This window comes from Hippocampus bargibanti, linkage group LG16, assembly GCF_051943395.1.
Source record: "Hippocampus bargibanti isolate YZ-2025 linkage group LG16, ASM5194339v1, whole genome shotgun sequence".
NCBI lineage: Eukaryota > Metazoa > Chordata > Actinopteri > Syngnathiformes > Syngnathidae > Hippocampus > Hippocampus bargibanti.
In genome coordinates this window covers 17455136-17481216 of record NC_142749.1, presented here as the reverse complement: position 1 = coordinate 17481216, position 26081 = coordinate 17455136, and the positions used below count along the sequence as shown (strand labels likewise).

At 37.6% G+C, this 26081-nt stretch overlaps 1 protein-coding gene across 2 annotated transcripts in view; it reads left to right on the top strand.

Annotated features, from left to right (window-relative positions):
* sgcd (sarcoglycan, delta (dystrophin-associated glycoprotein)) overlaps positions 1-26081 on the top strand; it is a 132790-nt gene that overhangs the window by 23018 nt on the left and 83691 nt on the right. The window contains exon 1 of one of the 2 annotated variants that reach the window (XM_089017484.1): positions 14503-14661. The exons of the other annotated variant lie outside the window; for it this stretch is intronic. The gene's annotated coding sequence lies outside the window, so the exon portion shown is untranslated. Of the gene's footprint in view, positions 1-14502; positions 14662-26081 lie in introns of those variants that run through there. 2 annotated transcript variants of the gene reach the window in all.

Here is a 26081-nt window from a genome sequence, read left to right as displayed (position 1 = left end):
ATTGTCAAAATGGTCAGAAAAATTCTCAAAAAAGGTCTAAAAACGGTCGAAAAAAGGGTCAAAAAATTGTCCAAAAAAAGTCAAAAATTTGTCAAAAATGGTCAAAAAAATTGTCAAACGTTTGTCAAAAAATGAGCAATTTTTTCTCAAAAAATGGTCGGCAAATGGTCAAAAATTGTCCAAAATGTCTTTTAAAAAAATGGTCTAAAAATTTGTCAAAAAATAGTCAAAAAAACGGTCGAAAAATGGTCAAAAATTGTCAAAATATTGTCCAAAAAATTATCAAATATTTGTCAAAAAATGCTCAAGAAATGGTCAGAAAATTGTCCGAAAATTTTCAAAAAATTGTCAAAAAGTTATCTAGCTAGCTATCTATTAGTTGTCTTGCTAGCTATTAGCTAGCTGGCTAGTTTTCTATCTTTTTTAGTTATTCCGGGTTGAGTGAACGCTGGTGCGTGTGGCTGCCGCTGCTCACCCATAGAAAAACTTATCATGTGACTGTGAAGTAAGAGTTTTGAAAGGCACTTATGAATGAAATGTATTATTATTATTATAAAATTTGTTGACGTTGTGACCGCAATAAAGGCATGCGCTAACGTTAGCTTAACTTTGCACTTCGCTGTCCCGTTAGCTGCAATTTTCCCACGTGTTGCCTTCAATGGCATATTTTCCTCTCATGGAAAACAACATGTTGCTCAATGAAATCCAATTTTATTGTCAAAACAGGAAATGCCAGTCACGAGCTCGTCCGTATTCATACAAACTTACCTCGGCACATCTTATTTGCTGTTTTTTGACACATTTCACCGCATGATCTTTTTTTTTTTTTTTTCAACCCGCCCCGAGTGTTGATTGACAGCTGCAATCTCATTTGCTCAGCCATTTGCCGAGACGCTCGCGGCACCTCGGGGGAGAGTTAAAAAAAAAAAAAAAAAAAAAAAACACGGCGCGCTCCCCTTTTGAGAGGCAAAATTGTGCAACAAAGCTTGTTTTTAGCATCACGTAGCATTAAAGTGTCTGGCTAATTGAGGTAACGCGGCCTTTGACAGGACGTTGCCGCGTGGGATGATGTTAGCATAGCCGCCCTCTTGTTCACGGCATGCAAGAAAAGCCATTTTGCACCCTTTTTTTATCTTTTTTTTGTGCACTACAAGCTGAATATGAAATAGGTCAGATTGCCTGGTTGATAGATTGATAGAAAAGAATGTGAGAAAAGAAAACGATGAATGCACAAATGTTCATATTGAGTTGGGGGTCCTTGGGGGGGTCGAGGATGGGCGAGAGATATGATTTGAAGAGTCAGTAATTTTTTTTTTAGGTTTTCATTTTAGAGGCAGGAAAATAAGATTATGCCGAACCCCAATATCAATAAATAAATACTGTAAACAGAGATAGATAGATACACAAATATATTCACAGATACACAAATAAATATATGAATAAATACACAAATACATAAATAAATACACAAATAAATAAATACAAAAATACATAATGACATAGATAAATACATATTGACATAGATAAATACACAATGACAGATAAATACATAGCATAGATAAATACATAGTAATAAATAATAATAAATAAATAAACACACCAATAAATAAATAAATAAATATACAAATAAATACATAAATAAATAAATACACAAATAAATAAATACACAAATAAATAAATACAAAAATACATAATGACATAGATAAATACATATTGACATAGATAAATACACAATGACAGATAAATACATAGCATAGATAAATACATAGTAATAAATAATAATAAATAAATAAATAAACACACCAATAAATAAATATACAAATAAATACACAAATAAATATATAAATAAATACACAAATAAATAAATACAAAAATACATAATGACATAGATAAGTACACATTGACAGATAAATACACAATGACTGATAAATACATAGCATAGATAAATACATGACATAGATAAATACATAGATAAACAAATAGATAAATTAATACAGAAGCAGGCAAGTTTGAACTATCGAGCTCCATTTGTTTATTCAAATTGTCATTTATCATAAAAATATTTATTTAATTGTTCATTTATTTACATTTTATTTATTTAGTTGTGTTTTTTTAAATGCATTTATTTTTTACAGTTTTATTTATGTACGTATATATGTTTTTATTTATTTATTTGTGGTATATTTCAGTATTTATTTACTCTTCATGTATGTATTTGTAATTTATTTATGTATTTATTCGTGTCTTAGTTTATTTATTAATTTATATTTGTATTTATTTATTTGTATTTTCCTTATTTAGAGTTGTATTAATTAATTTATTTATTTATTAAATTTTTGGTGGTTTATTAATTTCTAGTTTTATTTATTTACATTTTTATTTGTTTATCTGCGGTATATTTATGTTATTATTTATGTATCTATTCATGGTTTTATTTATTTTTATTGATTTACTTACATGTTTTGTTTTTTGTTTGTGGTTTTCATTTATTTATTCATTTATTTACATTTTTATGTATTTGTTTTGTGGTGTAATTATTTATTTCCTGTTTTATTTATTTATTGCTGTATTTATTTATTTGTGGTATACTTATGTATTTATTAATGTCTATGTATTCATTTTAAACCACTTGAATTCATCCGAGAATGCGCACCTTATAGGTGTCACTGTTTTGCTTAGCAACACAGTTAGCACAATCATGGCTAACGTCCGCGGGCGAAAAGTAGCGCCTGTGTCGTTGGAAACGAGCCAAATTAAGACAATTGTCATGTTGATTGGTGGATGCATTAGCCCCCCCCCCCCACCCCCAGCTGTGATGAATACATGATGTTTCAAGGCGCACACGTGCTAACACGCTAACATGCCCCGACAACCCCCCCGCTTTCAGATTAATTCACCTCCGTTTGCGACGCTAAGCCGCAGCGGGCTAATCAACGCTTTCATAATTGCATCCGTGTAAAGTTCACTTGGCTCAAGCTGATTGCGGGTCAAAGACCGCCGCCGCCCCTCCGCCGAATTAGCATTTACAATTCAACATTACATGCGAAACACATAAAGGAGAACAAAGAGTTGAGGTTAATTGCTGAGATCCATTCTTGACATACATGAGATGGGTGACGAGTTCACGGTGAGCCAAACAAGACGATTGTGCGAAGCGCAAATAAGAAAGCAAAGACCACTTCAAGGACAAATCGCAACATGAATCGGGAATTCAATTCAAGTGGATTTGGCGTATTCATCACAAATGTTTTTTTTTTAAATTACATTTAATTACATTTTTTTTTTTTTTTTTTTTTTACCTATTTCATGATTTGACGTAGCTCAAGCTATATTGGAGTTAGGATTTCCTCTCGGGGTTGTTGTTCGTTTGGGGAAAATATGAAATAAATACATAAATACATAGATAATAGATAATAGATAATAGATAAGTAGATAAATAAATACATGGAATAAAAAAAATGGATAAACAAACAAATAAATGTATAAATAAATAAACGATAAACAAATGGGTAAAAAAATACATGCATAAATAAATAAATACATTGATAAACAAATACATTGATAAATAAATAAATACATTGATGGAATTGATAAATGGATAAATAAATGGACAAATACAGTTAAAGGATAAATACATGGAAAAAAATGAATGGATAAATGTATAAATATATAAAGAAACAATAAACACATGGAAAAATAAATGAATAAATAAATAAATGAATATATAAATAAATGAATGAATAAATAAAGAAATAAATTTATGGATTAATTAATGAATAAATAAATATTAAAAAAAATAAACAAATGGTTAAACAAATAAATAAATATATAAATATATAAAAAGATAAATTGATAAATAGATACATACATAAATAAATACATAGATACATAAATTAAGAAAAAAATAATAAATAAACAAATAGATAGATAGAAAGATTCACAAATAATTTCACAAATTCACAAATAGATACACAAATAAATATATAAATAAATACACAAATACATAAATAAATACACAATAAATAAATACATAAATAAACCAATAAATAAATATACAAATAAATACACAAATAAATAAATAAATACACGAATAAATAAATACAAAAATACATAATGACATAGATAAATACACATTGACATAGATAAATACACAATGACAGATAAATACATAGCATAGATAAATACATAATAACGTAGATAAATACATGACATAGATAAATACATAGATAAACATACATAGATAAAGCACCATAAATTCATAAATACACAAATAAATACATTCGACTACTTATCAAAAGTGCTAGCGGCATATCAACGAGTAGTTAGGGATTTAATACTTACACCGTTGTCAATCTGAAAGCACATTCTATGTCACAGGTGTCAAAGTCAAGGCCCGCGGGCCAAATCCGGCCCGCCACATCATTTTTTTCGGCCCGCGAAAGCGAATCAAACTTGTTAAATTCCATGATGATTGCTAAAATCTGAGCCAAAATTTCATATTTTTGGATGTCAACCACAATAAAAGTCATTATTCTTGACTTCAGATTTGAAAGCGAGTTATTCATTAATTTGCTGTGTGCTCTGTATGTAATATTTGAAGGGATTTAAACATTCTAATGGCTTCCCCAAAATCATAACGGCCCTCGAGAGGAAACCATAACTACAATGTGGCCCGCGGCAAAAAATGACTTTGACACCCCTGTTCTATGTATTTCGGTAAAAATACAATACTAGGGGTCCCGAACTGGACCCTCCAAAACCCACCAGCATCCTCACTTTCACTCATTACAAAAAAAATGCTGTGAATTGAAAAAAAAAAAAATCAGGCACCTTAACAGACGCCCATTTTTGATGTTTTTTTTTTTTTTTTTTTGACCCTCAACATTTCTGAAACTCAAGTATTTTGTTGTTATTTGTTGACAAATTCCTCCTCCAAAATGAGTCCAAAGTAGACAATGAATCCATGAAAGTATTTACCATGGAAACAGCAATGGACACGCCGCTATTTCCTAACGCTACTTTTTTAACGACCTAACAGGAACTCCGCCATTGCTTTTTTTCACCACGTTACGATTTCCCTGAACTTTCAATTAGCCCGCACTGCCTCGCGGTAATGAATTATTATTTTTAATATTTTTCCCAATCGAACCAGCGTTGAATGACCACGTCCCGTTTTCGCCTGTGAACGACCTCTCTTCTTGTTCCGCTTCTCCTTTTCACCAGTGAATAATTAAAACATGAGTTCCAGCATGATGAAAAATTGTTCTCCTATCGGCGACAGTCACGCGGACGTAAAATGGAATTAATTGCCATAAAAAAAACATGGCCGGACCACGTACTCGGTATCATGTAGTATATTTGACAAGTGGACTAAAAAATTAATAATAATAATAAACGAGTGGGGATTATGAATAATAATAATACAGTTCTGCATGGCTTACCGGTACGTAAATTGAAATGTAGTCACTACCCACTGTAATCGTTTTTTTTTTTAACTCATTCACTGCCAGACGATGTGCAAAAAATGTGTCCACTCCAGCGCCAGGGTTATAGTCATTGTCACCTGAATTCCAGGACCCACAGAATACAGGTAACATCCGAGTTACGACCGACGCGAGTTACGACCACATTTAGACAAATAGACATATAGACAAATACACAAATACACAGACCCACAGATTACAGTTGACATCCGAGTTACGACCACAAATACACAAATACACATACCCGCAGAAAACAGGTAACACCCAAGTTACGACCGACGCGAGTTACGACCACAAATACACAGACCCGCAGAAAACAGGTAACACCCAAGTTACGACCGACGCGAGTTACAACCACAAATACAGAAATGCACAAATACACAGACCCACAGAATACAGGTAACATCCGAGTTACGACCGACGTGAGTTACGACCACAAATACACAAATGCACAAATACACAGACCCACAGAATACATGTAACATCCGAGTTATGACAGACGCGAGTTACGACCACAAATGCACAAATACGCAGACCCACAGTATACAGGTAACATCCGAGTTATGACCGACCTGAGTTACGACCACAAATACACAAATACACAGACCCACAGAATACAAGTAACATCCGAGTTACAACCGACGTGAGTTACGACCACAAATACACAGACCCGCAGAATACAAGTAACATCCGAGTTTCAACCGACACGAGTTACGACCACAAATACACAGACCCACAGAATACAGGTAACATCCGAGTTACGACCGACGCAAGTTACGACCACATATACACAAATACACAGACCCACAGAATACAGATAACATTGTCGTTGAATTCTTGAATGACGAAGCTAAAAACCGAGCGAGAGTCCAGGGGGTGGAGTCAAGTCCACTTTTTTCCACTTCGAGTCCCCCAAAAATAATGTTACGTTCGCTGACGTGTAAAAGCGTATTTTATTTAAAATGTTTAAGCTAGCTCGCAAAACGAAACCCAATCGAATCACAGGCAAATCCCACCAAGTCCCACATCGCAAAACGTGCAAACGCCAGTTAGCCCGTCAGCGCTTCCAATTCACCGCCGGTTATCACTCACGCGAGCGAGATGGTCTCCGCTGACCGAGGTTCTCGCGTCCCGCCTCATACATAAGCCGTTATCTGGCCCGGCGAAGGCGAGCGGCATCCCTCGCGACGATTTATGCGTTAGCGGCGGCGCTTTGCTATCAAGGTCAAGCGGCCAGTCATCCACTTCCCTTGCGAGGGGCTGCGGGTTACGGAGGGGAGACGTTTTGTTTTCAGGCCGATGCCTAAATTCTGCAGCCCTCTGCTAAGCTATTTATTGAAAATATATGCAAATTTAAGTGATACATCAGTAAAACATCGTTTTCTTGATTAGAATACCACGTCTCTTGAGTTCTAAGCGTGAAGCTGTAAGCAATAAAACATTGTTTCTACCATGAACTGATACATTTGTAACCTGGCTAATGAGCTCTTCCTGTGAAGGAGTTTCAAGTCGTAAATTACTTCGGTGATAAAGGAGTTTCCCAAATCCTAAATTCTGTGCAAGGCCAGATCTCCTAGATGAAGATGACAGTTTAACTTGTTGCGTCTGTGAAACTTAGATTGAAATCAAGCTAGCTAAGCATGAAACTTTTAAATATGATAAGGACGCATTTATAGAAAAGGAAAACCTTTGAGCAAAGTTGCCTGCAATCCTGCTGCAAGAATTTTGACAATTTCCTCATCGTCTTTGTTGTTGACGTATTTTGCTAGAATATTCTTCTGATGGCGGGATGGGGGAGGGGTCTGGGGAGGGGATTGGGGGGTGGGGGGGGGGGGGGGTGACGTTGCCTTGACAAGATGACACTTTCTCTTTCTGCACATGAAAAGACGCTGGCGGCATTTCATTCAATCAAAGCTTCATTGAAAGGCCTTCAGTCAAGTGCGCGCGCATGCTATAAAGTTAATCAGCGACATGCTAATGGTTCGCTAAGGAAACACGTCGACAGACGACATACCGTTAAAATTGAGGAAATAGACAATTACACTCTGCTGGCGACAAGCCGGTTAGCTAACGTTAACATAAAAAAAACGCTAACGTAAAAACAACTGTCAGTATATCCGCTCGGAGTCAGAATGAGCCAACCGCATCTGTCTGTTTTCTGTCTCCTTTGTTGTCATTTAGCAGCTTTACCAATAGTAATGGATGGGTTAGCTAATGCTAGCTAACAAAATTGGACAGTAAATCCGTTCTTCTTTCTTGTGGTCTTTTGTGGCAGTTTTGCCGCAAACTAGCCAATTTGGACTTCTGCAGTAATAAACGGGTTAGCTAACGAGTTAGCATATGGAGGCTAGCTCGTACGTTGATGTCTTTAATGACGCTTTTCTTACAGGTGCCGTATTTAACCCTGGTATCATTATCTCGACTCTACGGGTAACTTTTTGTCGAGACCTCTAATAACGAGCCATACTTTTCAACCGCCTTTGTGTTAGCAATTTGGCTAAAAATAGCCGAGTGTTCTTTCGCCACCTTGATGGCTCACCTTTGGAACCGGCTGTTTATTTTCCAGCGGTTCATCGGACTTTTCTCTGCCGCCCGCCTGCCGTGTCTCTTCTCGCACATTCTGATTAACGTCGCTCTCGCCTTTGCTTTCTGCCTCACAAAAATCTGGCAGATGGGGAAACCCGCTCGGAGTCAGAATGAGCCAACCGCATCTGTCTGTTTTCTGTCTCCTTTGTTGTCATTGGCTAAAAAAAAAAAAACGTAGATAAAGCCGCCATCTTGACAAATTGATATTGTTTTAAGCGCATTTCAAATCTCTCAAGGTCACTTTACAGTCACAGGATACGTTTTTCTGTGGTTGAGCAGCGTCAGCCACACGCGCCAGCGTTCACTCAACACGGAAGTAACTCAAATAGATAGGAAGCTAGCTAGATAGCTAATAGCTCGCTAGATAGATAGATAGCCAGCCAGCCAGCTAGATAGCCAATAGAAATCTAGCTAGATAGCCGGCCAGGGAGCTAAATAGCAATTAGCAAGATAGCTAGCTAGCTCGCTGGATAGCTAGATAAAGGAATCAGGAACTTTTGAAGTTGTACATTTCCCTTTTCATAGCATAGAGCTATCTTTCTTTATTTAATGTATTTACTTTTAAAAACAGATTCTACTGAATGAAGGCTTATGGCTCTTATTAGCACGCTAACGGCGTTAGCTTAACTTTTGAGATACACGTCCGAGCGAAGGGATGCGAAGGAATTCCATTTACATTTTGATTCCTGGCGATTATCCGCATTGGAGGCACTTTTCACGCATCCGCCCTACTCGACGCTTAGCGCGACGCTAACTCTATCCGTGCGCTAGCTCGCGTTGACTTCGCCGTACGCAGACACCACCAAACGATTTGCGATTCCGCTTACGTTTTTAGTTACTAGTTGGATGAAATCTCTTCACCTGCGCACCCTCCTCTCTTCTTATGGGGTTTAATCCCCCCCGCCCCACCTCGCCGTCCCCCAACCACATCATCATCGCAAGCTTCATTACCGTTTCCGATGAGCCACCTCATGTGGTCACACGTCATTACGTTCAATCATCTGGGGAGTCCCCCCACCGCACCCCCCCAATCGCCTCGGATGAATTAGCTTGATGATACCCAGCCGAGGCGTAGCCAAGTAAACCCCTAACCGCCTCCCTCCAAGAAAATATCCTTCAGAGGCCCGTCTTTTTTGGTATTCCGCTCGAGGAGGACGCGGTGAGGTTCTCCTCCAGCTGCGAGTTCAATCAGGAGGGACAAATAACGCCAACGGATCGGAATTAGGGCAGCGAGAACAGACGGTGGTGTCGGATGATGTCGGGATGCCATTTTAACAACTTCCCTCCCCCAACCGCTTCCTAAAAGGTGAAAATGAACTCAAAAAATAACTGATGACAGGTAGTTGCGTATCTTTATTATTCCTCGAACCAATGACGGTGGCATGTCAATCTCGCTATCTATTTGCTATCTATTTTCGATCTATTATCTAGCTACCTGGCTGGCTATCTATTTGCTACCCATTTGCGATCTATTTGCTATCTATTAGGTATCTGGCTAGTTATCTAGCTAGCAAGCTAGCTATGTAGCTAGCTATCCATTAGCTATGCAACATATCCTCATGTTTGTAATCGTGATTTGGAGTTAGCCATGTAGCTGGCTATTTATTAGCTATATGGCTATCTAGCTATTTGGCTAACTGTCTGGCTGGCTATCTATTTGCTATCTATTGGCTATATGGCTATCTAGTTAGTTAGATCACTGTCTAGCTGGCTATCTATTAGCTATCTGTTAGCTAGCTAGCTAGCTTTCAATCTATTTGAGTTACTTCTGGGTTGAGTGAACGCTAGCGCATGTGGCTGCCGCTGCTCACTCGCAGAGAAATTGATCCTGTGACTTCTATTAGCTATCTGGCTAGCTATCTGGCTAGCTATCTGGCTATCTATTAGCTATATGGCTATCTAGCTAGTTAGGTAACTGTCTAGCTGGCTATTTATTAGCTATCTGTTATCTATCTAGCTAGTTTTGGATCTATTTGAGTTACTTCTTGGTTGCGTGAAAGCTGGCGCATGTGGCTGCCGCTGCGCACCTGCAGAAAAACTGATCCTGTGACTGTAAAGTGACCATGAGAGTTTGGAAAGGCGCTTAGAAATGAAATTGATTATTATTATTATTATTATTATAAATCAATGGCTGTGAAATTCGCTTATTCATAAATTAATTCATTTTTGAATGAATAAAAGGGGCCACTCGTGAAATTAATCAATGCTCGCGCTACATTTTTAGCCCGATGCTAATGACTAATCAAGCGCATTTGTTTGCACTTCCTGGTAATTGTTTTTCCACAATCATCTCTCCAGCCACAACAGCCACGTACCCCCTCTTCTTTTTTAAAAAAAAATAATAATTACATGAAAATGACTTTCATAATTCCCTTCCTCCCCCACGTCAAAAAAACATACGTTCAACCTGGACGCGTAACGTTTGCATGCATAATTCATTTTTCGCCACAAAAGCCGGGCTTCATTTTCCCCGCTGCTTCAAAGCCTTGTTTATTGTCTTCCCTTTTCGCAAACAGGCCACATTTATTTCAGTCGGGTGGCATTCTGAGATGAGTGGCCCCCGAAGAAGTGGCACGGGGGGGGGGAGAAAGCGGATTTAACACCAAGGGGAAAAGCCTGAAAAAGAAGCAATTAGTGAAGGTGTGATTAAGCACAACCTGAGCATGTTATTAATAAAAAAAAAAGTTGAAAAACCAAGTAGAAGAGTGAGTCTGCAAAAGCTAATGCCAGAATCTCGCGGTGAGTCTGGCATCAGTTTTTGCCCAAAAAAAGAGATAATAATAATAATAATAATAATAATAATAATACATTTCATTTATAAGCACCTTTCAAATGCTCAGTGACTGAGCAAAAAAATTGGAAAATGCTTCATTGTAGAAATGTGCTGAATTAAAAATACATAAATAGTTTATTAAATAAATAAACGAATAAATAAATACATGAATATTTTCTACATCCATAATTTCTACATAAATAATTTCTAAATAAATATTTTCTTAATAAATAAATAATTTCAAAATAAATCATTTGTAAATAAAAATAATAATTTCTAAATAAATACATAATTTCTAAATAAATAAATAACAATAATTTCTAAATAAATAACTTCTAAATAAATCAATATTTTTGAAATAAATAAATATTTTCGAAACAAATAAAAGAATAGACAGATAAAATAAATACATAAAATAGATTAGAAATTAAAAATAATAATAATAAAACAAAGAAACAATCCATAAATAAAGAAATTAATGCAGAAATCAATACACAAATAAATAATTAGACAGATAAATGAACAATAAAAAATAAACAAGCAGATACACAATAAATAAATAAGTAAGCAGATAGACAAACAATAAATAACTACATCAAGAAATACATAAAAAAACTAATAAATAAATACCTAGACATATAGATAAAACAATAAAAACAGCAACAAAAATGACATAAATGAATACATACATACGTCACTAATTAAATAAAACACAAATTAAACAAATAAATACATAAATAGACAGATTGATAAAAAACAAACACAGCATAAATAACAGCATATAAATAAATAAATAAACTTAAAAACAAAGAAATAAACTAACAAACACATAACTATATAAACTAACAAATAAATAAACAAACAACTTCTGAAAAAGAGTCACAGGGAAAGAATGGTGATTGGCATCAGACTGAATCATCGAAAAATGTGACATTGGTGAGCAACACAAAAGCCCGAAAATGAAGCCCGGTGAAAGAGCCTGACGACGGTATGCTACAAAAGAAAAAGAAAAGAAAGAAAGACAGACAGGAAAAAAAAAATCCCCCAAAAAGTAGGACAAAGTGCAACCTGAAAATGATTTAAAATTGTGACACCAGGCGACCGCCCCACACCAGCCAACAAAAGAAGCGCACCCTGCCACTCGTCGCCAACGGGCTATTTTTTTAGCATCTCGATGATTCATTTTCACTTTTGTACGCAAAACCGTCCATGAATTAAAGGACAACCGACATCTGTTTTTTGTTTCCTGACATCAGAAAAACGTTTGATAGCATCTAAAATACCCAAAACGCGCACTGTGATATTTTTAGTCAAATGCAAAACACCAATAAAAATGACTTAGTGTCCAAAATCGGCAAAAAAAAATTGAGCTGCGAATTGGGCATTTTCAGAAAGTCCCGCCCCCAGTTCGTGACGTCACACCAATTTGTCTTGCATTGCTGGAGAATCAAAACAATGGCTTCAGATTCGGAGAATATGCTTTCTTGTTACACATCCAGTTATGAATATGATTCGAATAGTTCTGAAGAGGAAAGCATACATGTTTGCAATCCATTAAAGAATTTATTCTGTGCCATTTTGAGGCAACATTGAGGGGAAAATCTCTCAACGAAAAAAAGAGGCACAAAATGGCGACCTCCAGTGGCCACCTCCGCTTCCACAGGCTGATAAATTCCTTATATGGAGCTTGGACTCCCTCTTCTGGCGGCTTTTGGGTGCAACACGTTTCTCAGACCAAACATGTACAGCAAAAATGCATTGACGTGATGGAAGGACTGCTACAATGTGTCTTTTTTTTCGGTCAGGGGCGTTCCTTCAGTGACGTCACGTACGGACTCGTCACCAACTCAAAAACAAGACTTCCTGAATATTCAGCGCCAGTCTTCAAATGTAAAATATAGCTATATGCGGTGGATTCGTTGTAAAATACGCTCAGTAGAAGTCATTTGAAGACATTTGACAAATTATGGACACAACTTGTCCGGAGACGTCGGTTGTCCTTTAAAACGAGGACTTTCTCCGACGAATTCTCGCCTAGCATCCATAATGAATTTGTCGCTAGCCACGTTTCAAAAGCGCTCTATTATATACCCCCCCCCTCCACCGTCTACTTTCATGTGCCTGCGTCGCCCGTCGCCAAACGCCCGTCGCCAAACGCCGTCGACTATTGTCACTGACTTCAAAAGAGCAAATCAGGAATCAAGAGCCATGACGTGGCAAACGAGGCCTTTCCTGTCCGCGCTGACGGCCAACTGGAACGCTAGCCGCTAATAATAGCGGCGCTTTTGAAATGTTACATCACAACGTTGGACGTAATTATTCTTTTTTTTTTTTTTTATATATCCTCATCATAGGAGAGTCGACTTGATATTTGCCGCGGTCGATTTTCGCCTTTGTTCTCCATCACTTGAAGCTTTAAAAACGAGTATTGATCGCTAGACGACTCTCCCTTCAAATTAAGATATCGTAGCCTGTGTGTGTGTGTGTGCGTGTTTGTGCGTGTTTGTGCGTATGCTTCCTCAACACATCCTTCCTTAAATATTTTAAAATAAGAAGTGGACTTGAAACTGAAATAACAGCAGGAGTGAGGACTCTGAATGGGTACATTCAAAGTCCTCACCGCTGTGGTGAATTTGGTTAAAATATCGTTTTACTTTTTGTGGTATGAACTTTTTCCTCTCATTAACCACGCACACACACACACATAAACACACACACAGTGAGTAAAAAGTGTGTGTATCCAAGTGAAATGAAAATACACACCAAAAAATCATTTTGGGTGAATTTGTGAGGATAATAATAATAATAATAATAATAATAATAATACATTTCATTTCAAAACTCTCAAGGTCACTTTACAGTCACAGGTTAAGTTTTTTTCTGTGGGTGAGCAGCGGCAGCCACACACGCCAGCGTTCACTCAACCCGGACTAACTCAAATTGAAAGAAAGCTAGCGAATTAGCTAATAGCTAGCTAGCTTGATAGCTAATGAACTCATTCACTGCCATCCCTAGATGTATTCGATAATTAAAAATAATGACGTAGAGCGCCATTCCTGATTTTTTTGCGGGTTTTTTTTTCATGCTTGGGTGCCGATAAAGTGCTGAATTGTGTGTTTTTTTTTTTCTGTTCCATGAGGATAAACTCCAAAACCGTATCTGGAATAAATCCTCCAAGTGCTTTCCATTGTCGCCACTGTTTAAATTCGTCGCTATTGCCTAAGCTTCCCTCCCTCCTTCCCTCTCTCGTCGCCATCTCTCTCTCTCTCTCTTACCCTCGCTCCCCCCCCCCCCCCCAAAAAAAAATCCTCGTCTCGCCTCTCACATCGCCGTCCAGATCCACTTGGCACTCGCCGCCTCCCGCTGCACTCCACACACACATTCACGTGCACACACACACACGTACGTGCACGCCGATATATCTACGTCCGCCTGTATTCGCAGACTTGTCAAGAAGAGCAGATGCGACCTGAGGAGCTGCTTTCTGTAGAAGAAAAAAAATAGGGGGGGTGGGGGTAGCGGCAAAAAAAAAAAAAACGTGAATGGATCCGCATGTTTATGTATTAATTTTTTTATTTTGATTTTTTGTGTGTTTTTTTTTTTTTTTTTTTTTTTGTGGGAACCGTTCGCTAGGATTTGAACGCTAGTTGATTTTTCCGTCTCGCCATGCAGTTCTGACCAGGAATACTCCGATTTCATAGGAGGACAGATTTCCCCCCCCGTGGACTTCTTTAACTAGTCAACTCAAGACAACAACGAAAAAAAACCCAAATCCAAATAAGCATTTTGGCACCAGGCAGTTTGACATCTGACTCTGAGGTAAGGCTTTTTATTTGGACTCACTCCAAAGTCACTCCAGTGCTGTATCGCCCCCCCCCCTAAAAAAAAAAAAAAAAAAAAAAAGTTGGCTGAACCTAGAGGCTTGTGAAGCATCGGCGGCTTGACCGTGTGATTGGTCATGACTTGCGCTGGCTTCGTCCTGCTTGCTATGCATCATTTGGCGTTTGTAGCAATGAGCATCATTGTGTCGCCTCCGCCGGTGAGGGAGAGGCAGCCCATATTGGCACGCAGAGAAGCTGCTCGAGGTTTTTTTGGGGGGTTGGAGTTTTTGTGGAGGTGGATGTCAGAAAATTAGATTCTTGCTTTGACTGTATTATTTATTTGTTTATTTTACATTTCTCTGCATAAGGCTCATCAAGTTTTCTTTTTTTTTTGGGTGGCGTTGTCCACAGTTGCTTGAGTTTTTGTGGTCATTTTGAATGTCACATTGACCAAAACTGGTACAGTGATACCTTGGATTATGAACTTAATTTGTTCCCAGACAGACAGAGTGTGTAAGGTGAAAAGTGTTTATCCCAAAAATTAATTTCCCATAGGAAACCATTAAAATGAGAATAATCCGTTCCCATGTCCCCATAAAACATGATTTTTCTATGAAATAAGCCATAAAACTACATAGAATAGACCTTATTTTATGTATAATAAATGTGCTGTGGTATTATAATTAAAGAAATAAACTGTATTGTATAATAAAGTCGTTTTATTGACCTTTGTGATGGTCGTTGATGGCTTGATGGAATGGAGGGGCCGGTTTCATCAGCATTAATCACTTGATGAGGGACGTAGCCTTCTTCTTTCACCATCTTGAGGAATGATCCCTTGGAGGTGCTTTCTCTGCCATAATTTTACCTAGTTCCTCATCAATTGTGTTCTGTTTAACTGGTTTGATATCTTTTTGCATCAAGTGTACAGATGGCTTGTGCGGGTTGTTTGTTTGTGGAGCCTGATTGAAGGGATATTTTAACCTCGCAGTCTACACTATCCAAGTTGAAACTCTCTCACTGTCGTCTGCCTGTTGCTTTAATGTTTAAACCACCCCGACCCACCCCCCTCACTGTTGCGTTCTTGACCAATCATGTGGCTTTAACCGAAGACTGGGGGCGGGGAATAGAGGACAAAAACAGTCGGCTGCCATTTTGTTGTTAGAAGAAGCTCGTTCGCGAGTGTACAAAAAAACGTGTACAAAAAAAGTTCATATGCCAAGGTAAAGTTCGTATGCCAAGGTAAAATGTTCATAAATGTAACGTTCGTAAACCGAAAAGTTCGTAAGCCAAGGGGTTTATCCGCATTTAGCATCTAAAATGTGTGTGGTCTTACCTGGACTTGGATTTAAAATGAGGTGTATTTGGTTTAAAATATATATTTTTTACTGCATTTTTTACTGCATCCTGTATCGGAGTTTTTGTGTGGTCTGGTCTGCGAGTAGTAAAGTTCTTCGGTTTTTAAGCGGAAAGAGTTTTCAGGTGAAAGTTGGCTTTTTACTTGTCACTTTACAGTCACAGGATCAGTTTTTCTGTGGGTGAGCAGCGGCAACCACACGCGCCAGCATTCACTCAACCCGGAAGTAACTTAAATAGATAGAAAGCTGGCTAACTAACAGATAGCTAATAGATAGACAGCGAGCTAACTAGCTAGATTGCCATATAGCTACATAGCAAGCCAGCTAGCCAAAGGGCTAGCTAGCTAATATATAGCCAGCCAGCCAGCGAGCAATTACCGAATAAATTTGCGAATGGCAGTGAATGTGATAACTAGGAAGTCGGCCGTTTTGTTTTGAAGTGGCCATTTTGGGTGAATCTGTAAAGATTTCTTTGTTCGCCACCAAATACTTTCAAGTGTTTTGTTCTTTTTCAAATTTGACCTTGATTGCCACACTCGTAGAGGGACGAAGTGGATGATTTTGCACCGGCCACCTGTCGCCGTGGACGTTTGTGTGGGTGGGATGAGACAGACATTTGTTTTGGCCTTTGGCAAATTGACACATCTGGCAAAGTTGCATTTTTTTTCCAAGTGACTTTTACAGCATCGGGCGACTGAGGTTTTTGGAGTTGTCTAATTTCCTTCTTTTGTGTGAAGAGTTTTTGCTTTTGGCGCTCATAAAAAAAAAAAAACTGACTGAGTGAAATGTGGCAGAATTGAAATGAATGTCAATTATTAATATTTCCCGTCGGATTAGAGATTTGCTTGACTGCCTTTCAAGATGGCTTCCAAAAGCGACGTACGACATTCATTATTTATTTATTCATTTATTTAAAACTTTTTGTATCGAGATGCTTCCCCTCTACGTAGAGAGTACCCGGATGAAGTGAATCGGGCTATCTGGCTGGCTATCTATTAGCTATCTGGCTATCTGGCGACCAAGCTAGATATCTATGAGCTATCTGACTCGCTAGCTGGCTATCAATTAGCTATCTATTAACTAGCTAGCGTTCGGTACTTCCAAGTCGAGTGAACGCTGGCACGTGTGGCTGCCGCTGCTCACCCACAGAATTTCATGGACAAAATATAATTTCAGTCCGTGATTCTGATATTTTTAGGCCAGCAGAGAAGGCTTTGCAGGACTTGTCAAGTTTGCGTTTCTAAACATCTATTTGCTATCTAGTAGCTAGCTAGCTAGCTATGTGGCTGGCTATTTATTAGCTATATGGCTATCTAGCTAGTTAGCTAACTGTCTAGCTAGCTGTCAATTAGCTATCTATTAACTAGCTTGCTAGCTTTCATTTCTAAGCACCTTTCAAAACTCTCAAGGTCGCTTTACAGTAACAGGATCAGTTTTTCTGTGGGTGAGCAGCGGCGGCCACGAACGCCACCGTTCACTCAAGCCGGAATAACTCAAAAAGATAAAAAACTAGCTAGCTAACTAATAGATAGCTAGACAACTAATACTGAGCTAGCTAGCTAGTTAGCTAATATGTTTCCTGACTCAAATAACAAGGTAGCTAGGTATATAGCTAATAGATAGCAAGCGAGATAGATAGATGGCTTATAGATAGAAACAAAAACATAATTTTTGGCAGCCATTTTTGCTTATTTTTCAGCGCCTGGTTCCAATAATTCCGCATTCATCGGGCAAATGGCTCCGCCGGGGAACGGCGCTACCCCCTTAAAGCAACGGCGCCATGATTTACTGCGATCAATAGCTCATCAAAAAAATATTCCCCCTTTCGACAAACTCAATCGCGCATATCGCCATTGAACGGCGGCCATCGACCGGGGAAATGGAATTGCCTAGCTTGCCTAGCAATGACATGCATGCACTTGTGGCATACGACGAGGCACGCTAATGCGGCCACGCCCACTTCTGAAGGTGGGAGGTTCTTATCGCGTGACTGGAAAGTGTCCTTGAGAGTTTTGAAAGGCGCTTAGAAATTAAATGTATTATTATTATTATTATTATTATTATTATTATTATTATTATTATTATTATTATTATTATTATTATTAGTATTATTAGTATTATTAGTATTATTTTCAGAGTGCCTCATCATACATTATCTTGGTACGTTGTATCATGTATTTAAGAAGACATTTCCTAACAGAACGTACATATATTGCTATTTACATTCTCGGGAAATTCTGGCAAAGATATTTTATTTTGGCGGGGGGGGGCTACTTGTAATTAAACGGCAGTTCGCAACAATAAAAGCGCTTTGATTGGAATCACTCCAAATGAAGCATAGTTATATCGGACACGCCCACGGCTTCCTCCTTCCACGTAGCGGATGGCATTAGCAAAATAAAAGCTTTAAGCGAGCGAAAACAAATATTTTTGTTGGCAGGCAATAAAAGCAACCACGACAGATACATTGTTTTGTACTCGCAGGCTATGCTTTTTGTTTTTTAAGCCCCTCCCTTCGCCGTATGTTAAATATTCATGCCACGTTTGGTTTTCCATTCATGCGCTTGTTACGTATGAAGCCTCCATAGTAGCGGCCGATTGTCTCGACTCTTAATTCTTACGCCAAACGCTTTATCCGTACGTTAATGTATAATTCATAACGTTCCGTATGAGTGTAAGCGCTCCCCTACACACTCATCAAACGTTCGTCGCCGTGTTATTGAAACGCCTTTAGTAGACTTAGCTTAGCGCTTAGCGTTTAGCTTAGCCTACTAACGTTCAAAGGGAAAAACAAATTGGACACTGCCACAAAAAAAAAATAGGTGGACTTGTGACAGAAGACGCAAAAAAATCCAATTAACTCATTGACTGCCAGACAATGTGCAAAAATGTGACTACTCCAATGCCAGGGTTATTGTCATTGTCACTCAAATTGCAGGACCCACAGAATATTGAGTTTTAGGACTACAAAAATAGGCATTTCAGTGTTAGAAATCTTATTTAACTGTTATTTCATCAGAATGAAAGAGTTAATTCCTAAATTATATGTGTATGGAGTTATCTGAGCTTGAAATGGGGACAGATGTACAAAATGCAGTAATACCCAAACTCCGAATCGCCAATCTCCGCCCCCCCAAAGCTATAAATTCCAAAAGCACTTCAACCTTAAACTCATCACAAATGACCCCGCGACCTCATCGCTGAATCCAACCTGACTTGAAACGGAACCCGAATGTGAACCGCTTAACCCGCACCCAAAAATTCACCACATGGCCTCCGTCCTCAAGCCCATTTGTGCGAGCGCCCGCCACACCGCCTCCAAACGTTCGCATCCTCTTCCTCTCCTGTGGATTTTCGCGCCGGCGTGCACATCAATCCCGGTAATAACGCCATCTTGCGCGTGGCACATCCACTTGAGATGCGGGAGACACTCGGCGCCACTACATTACCGCCTCTTATTGTGTCTACGTGTGTCGATGTGTGTAAACATATATCACCGCCGGCCTGTCTATTTGGACTCTCTTTCCCCCGAGCCGCCGCGGCTTAAAATGAAACGAGGCGGGATGTAAAATTCATTCATGATTTGATTTCCATCTGGCCGTGCGCAATAACGCCGGCGTATCGTCGGCGAGTCAAATGTCATCGCGGAAACTTGCTTCCCCCGCCCCCAAGCGTTATTTAGTTTGTTTACACAATGGAAACACCTGCAGATGATCTATTTGCCGGCTTACACATAAGCCGCCATTTTCATTCTTTCATCATTAAAAAAAATAGTTAATTCCTAAGTTATATGGGTCTGGAGTTATCTGAGCTTGAAATGAGGGCGGCTGTGCAAAATCCAATACAATATATATTGATTTATATAGCGCTATAACAACAGCTGAAGCAGTAACAAAGAGCTAACCGCCGGCTAACTATTTAGCAAAGTCTTAGCTATATGGCTATCTAGCTGGCTGCCTAGCAATCTAGCTGGCTAGCTATTGGCTATCTATTGGTTAGCTAGTTAGCTTTCTATCTATTAGAGTTACTTCCGGGTTGAGTGAACACTGGCGCGTGTGGCTGCCGCTGCTCACCCACAGAAAAACTTTGTGGGAGGGAAATCGTGGAAGGGAAAAACAATGCCAGAGGTTTGACCAGCGCTTTATCCATCAAGAAAAACCAAGAGTTAAAATCCGAAGTTGTCATCAGGTAAATTATTGGCTTAAATATGTCATTCTTTTGTTTGATGTTTAGTTTGACAGTAGTTTTTTTTAGCCATATGCGAAATAAACAGGTAACATCCAACTTACGACCGAGTTCCGTTTCGACCAAACGGTCGTAAGTCAAGATGGTTGTAAGTCGAAATCCATTCAAAATGTTGAATAGAGACTCGGAGGCTAAATGACTAGCAAACTCCGCCCCTCTGGTGCCATCACACGGTCGATTGCTGTGCGAGCGTGAGACGCTGGCTGGCCAAAATTGCCGTACGCGTTGCCGGCCTGCTAGCGCGTTGCGGTACCAGGCGTAGAATAAAAACTTTAAAAATAGGGTCTGGAGGTCGTGGTCGTAAGTCCGGGTGGTCGTAAGTCGAGCCGGTCATAAGTCGGATGTTACCTGTATCTTGATATTAGCGCTTGAAAATAGCGGGTGATTGTCACAACAAATTTTATTAGCATCGCGAGGCAAAGTGATGGTGACCATCTTGAAAAACGTTGCCGTGCCGTATCCTCAGAATCGTATTCGCCGCAGGAACAGGAAATGCGACAATGTCGGCTAATGTTAGCATCTGTGGGATTTTGAGCTTCACGAGCTCAATGTTAGCGTTTGTCGTCGCTCTGAAACTCATAGAAGTTTGTTAAAAATGTTTATCATGTTCAACCGTAGCTACTTTGTCAGCCATTTTGTGTCCAATATACATTGTACGTGTACTTTGAAAACACGTTCCAAAATGGAGGCCGTCGCCGACGCATCGTGACCAAATCCATCGTTCTTGAGTAACGTTTGTCGTAGATTTTCTCCGAGCAAATTGATGCCAATTTTTGTGATTGTTTGTGTAAACGTTACAGCCGCCATCTTGAAGGTGCCTCCGAACGTAGTCGGCGGGTTAGCTCGGGGTGTCGCGTCCGTCGCCACCTCGGGCCGTGCATCATGAAAAATCGATGGGGTTTCCCTCTCCGTCTCTCCGGCCACAGTCGGTTAATTTGACAAACCGCAAAGCCCGCACGCAGAGTCCGAGCGCGGCGTTTAGACGGCGGGAGGCCATTAATCCGAGCAATAAGCAGCCTGACGGGAATAAATGGTGACGCGAGGATGATGTCTCCCATCAATGTTTGGAAAACACACACCTGGGGGGAATTGAGAAGCAATGGAGAGATTAGATGGCAGGCAAAGGTCATGTTTCATGTATTTAGTTATTTATTTAGTTATTTATTCATTTATTTATCAACATACTTTGTATTTGTTTATTTGTTTATTTGCGTTTATTTTATTCATTTTTCTTTTTTGTCTGTGTATGATTCTATTTATTTATTTATTTTATTTATGTATCTTTTTTGTCTGGTTATGTTTGTATTTATTTATTTATCAACATATTTATTTTTCATTTGTTTTTATTTATTTATTTAGTTATTTATTCATTTATTTATCAACATACTTTGTATTTGTTTATTTGTTTATTTGCGTTTATTTTATTCATTTTTCTTTTTTGTCTGTTTATGATTCTATTTATTTATTTATTTTATTTATGTATCTTTTTTTTGTCTGGTTATGTTTGTATTTATTTATTTATCAACATATTTATTTTTCATTTGTTTTTATTTATTTATTTAGTTATTTAGTTATCAACATATTTATTTTGTATTTATTTATTTATTGATTTATTTGTTTAAATGTTTGTTTATATGCATTTATTTTATTTATGTTTCTTTTTTGTCTGATTATGTTTCTAGTTATTTATTTATTTATTTATTTGTTTATATGCATTTATTTTATTTATGTATCTTTTTTGTCTGGTTATGTTTCTATTTATTTATCAACATATTTATTTATTTATTTATTTATTTATTTATTTATTTATCAACATACTTTGTATTTGTTTATTTGTTTATTTGCGTTTATTTTATTCATTTTTCTTTTTTGTCTGTTTATGATTCTATTTATTTATTTATTTTATTTATGTATCTTTTTTGTCTGGTTATGTTTGTATTTATTTATTTATTTATTTATTTGTCAACATATTTATTCATTTATTCATTTATTCATTTATTCATTTGTTTATTTGTTTATATGCATTTATTTTATTTGTTTCTTTTTTGTCTAATTATGTTTCTATTTATTTATTTATGTATTTATTTATTTATTTGTTTATATGCATTTATTTTATTTATGTATCTTTTTTGTTTGGTTATGTTTCTATTTATTTATTTGTTTATATGCATTTATTTTATTTATGTATCTTTTTTGTCTGGTTATGTTTCTATTTATTTATTTATTTATCAACATATTTTTATTTATTTATTTATTTATTTATTTATGTATTTATTTATTTATTTATTTATCAGCATACTTATTTATTTTTCATTTGTTTTTACTTGTTTATTTATTTGTTTATTTATTTATTTGTTTATATAAATATATATGTATTGCATTGTATTTTGGACATCCGCCCCCATTTCAAGCTCATATAACTCCAGACAGATATAACTTAGGAATTAAGTTTTTTTTTTTTTTCGGATGAAAGAAGAGAGTCTAAGGTTTCTTATGCTGAATTGAATGTTTATGTAGCCCTAAAACTGAATATGTTGAGGGTCCTGGAATTTCAGTGAGAATGACAAAAACCCTGGTACTGGCGTGGACACATTTTTGCACATCTGGCAGTGTATGACATAATTGGCATTTTTTGTGTTTTTTTTTGCGGCGTTCAGCGCAGGTGACAGGTGGCGGAGGGAAATCGGAAGCAGGAAGCCAAAGCTGGAGTGTTTTAATGAGCTACGGCGGAGTGCTTCCACTTGTTGTTTTTGAAGAGGCCAGCTTGAGCCACTTTGGCTCGGAAAAGCTGCGGAATCGAATTTTCCTATAATTTTTGCATAACGTCTGGCAGTGAATGATTTCAAAATAAATGTACCTTTCATCAGTTAGATCTTGAAAGTTGTTTTTCCAGCCACGAAACGTATTATAAATCATAATTTGGCCAGAAAATTGTTTTAATAACCATCAGTAGCGCTTCTGCGGTTGCGTTGCATAAACAGGGTTGGCTTTTATACAAAACCAAACATTAGCCAAGAATTTCCAACATGTCTCCCAGTCTATTGAAGCTGACCGGCTATTAAACAAATTATGAATCATAATTTGGCTAGCAAAATGGCTGAAATGACCATGAGACGCCCCCCGATGTGCGTCGACGGCGATTTGATCTAATCCTGTTGGCCATTCGACAAAATGTAACATTAGCCAAAATGGCGTCTTTGTTGCTTTTCCCCTTTTGTGAGTCGGGCAGACAACCAAAATGGATGCTTTGTAAATAACCCGCACAAGCCATCTGTACACTTGATGCAAAAAGCTATCAAACCAGCTAAATAGAACACAATTGATGAGGAACTAGGTAAAATTATCGCAGAGAAAGCACGGCAACTTGACTCGGATATCGTCAAGAGGCAACCTGGAAGTTCATCATCCATTGATGATTTCAAGGCTAGCCACGGACTTTAATTGTCGTACAGGGATCCATAGTGTCATTCGTCATGGTGATGCAGCCAGTTCTGACGATAAAGCTACCAAAGCTTACAAGGAATCATTCCTCAAGATGGTGGAAGAAGAAGGCTACGTTCCTCATCAAGTGTTTAATACTGATGAAACCGGCTTCTCCATTCCATCAAGCCATCAACTACCATCGCAGAGGTAAATAAAATGACTTTATTATATAGTCCAGTTTATTTCTTTAATTATAATACCATAGCACATTTATTATACATAAAATAAGGTATATTTTGTGTTGTTTTAAGGCTTAGAAAAGTAGAAAATTATGTTTTATGGGGACCTGGGAACGGATTATTCTCATTTTAATGGTTTCTTATGGGAAATTAATTTTTGGGATACACACTTTTCGCCTTACACATTCTGTCTGGAAACCAATTAAGTTCGTAAGCCAAGGTATGACTGTACCCTAAAATTATTTTGATACATTTTCTTTTTTTTGGACGCTATGCGGGTGAAAAGTTGGAAGCTAATAAGAAGAAGAAATTCTGTGTGTGTGTGTGTGTGTGTGTTACATTGTTAGTCTACATGTGCTCCCGCGCCATTTGTTTTCAATTCACCAGGGGGCTAACCGCACACAACATGGCTGCATGTTACGGATCGAGATGTTTTGATACGCGTCACATGTTAGGCAAGGCATATTCAAACCCCCCCCCGCGCCCCGATAGGCTTTTCTCGGATTTAGATGCACAGGGTGGTCCTTTGGGACAGCAGTCAGGTGAAATAATCCTCCTGGTTTGAATGTGAGCGCTTTTTTATTTATTATTTTTTTTTTCTTTTTCAAATCGGCTAATGCGCTCTACCTGCCAGTAAGAAATAACAAGTGGAAACGGTGTCGGATGTCAGCGTGAAAATCGGCTTAGTGGGAGCTAACATGAGTCGACATCGGGCGCACATTCGGAAACTGACTGGATGTTTAAAATAATATATTATTGTCCCTTATAAAAATGAACTTTGGGTTGTAAAATAAAGTCTTTTTACCCCTTTAAAATAAAATGTGATTTTTTTTTTCATAGGAAACTTTTTACTTACTTATTTTTTTGATGGAAAATAGACGAGGAAAAATATATAATTGCAAAATTATTTTTGTGATGGTTTCTTTTATTGTTAATAATTAATTTTTCAAATGCATTAACATTGTTTCTTGCCACATTAATTAGGAATTATGTAGAGTTATATTATTGTTAATTTTATACGCCGATTGAACCTACTTCAGACGCTGTTATTTTATTTTGATTTTTTTTAAACATAAATTTATCTCTGTTCATACCAAAAGGCTCGGCATAAATGGGGTAAAAAATATTAAAATAAATCATTGTCCCTTATGAATATTAATTTTGGGTTGTAAGAAAAAATATTTTTACCCATTTAAAAAGTAATGAAAGGAAGCTGAAAGACAATTTGGAATTATTTCATAAAAATTCAGGGACAAAATATACAGTAATTCACATCAGCCCGTGATTCGGATATTTTTAGGCCAGCAGAGAAGGCTTTGCAGGCCTTGTCAAGTTTGAATTTTTTTTAAACATCTATTTGCTATCTATTAGCTATCTGGCTAACTATGTAGCTCGGTATTGTTTTAGTTATATGACTATCGAGCTAGTTAGCTAAGTGTCTAGCTGGCTATCTGTTAGCGAGCTAGCTAGCTTTATATCTATTTGAGTTACTTCCGGGTATGAGTGAACGCTAGCGCATGTGGCTGTCGCTGCTCACTCGCAGAAAAACCGATCGTGTGACTGTAAAGTGGCCTTGAGAGTTTTGAAAGGTACTTATAAATAAAATAGCCAAGCATTGTTTGTTTTTCCCCAAAATTGAATGCGTTCTTCTCATTTGAATAAATTAATATCGGAAGCAGCGGGTTAAAATATGACACGCGGGAAGCTAGGAGATAACAAATGTCGGCGGTAATTCGCAACCAAAATGCAAACTATTTCTCAGGAAGTCAATGAATACATTTTGACGAAGACTTATCTGGTTTCGGCGAGCTACTTATGAATGCTAAGTAAGTAGCCCCAGGTGCCCCCCCCCCCCCTGCCCTCCATCTTCATTCAAAGTCTTCATAAACAAAGAGATAAGCACTTTTTTGTGTTCTTTTTTTTAGGGTGGATTCTAATCTCCGCTGATGCGGAATTAATTAACATGATTTGAACTTTTAGGGCAAGATTCTTTCAGGGCAAAAGGTTGCAAATGGGAGGATATGAATGAAAAAGTGTGAAGAATGTGGATGACTAAGAGAAAATAGGACAATATAAAATGCGTTAAAAAAATCAGAATAGAATGCAAAGCGTAGAAAATCAGTTTTTCCCGCAGCAACTTTCAAATTTGTTTT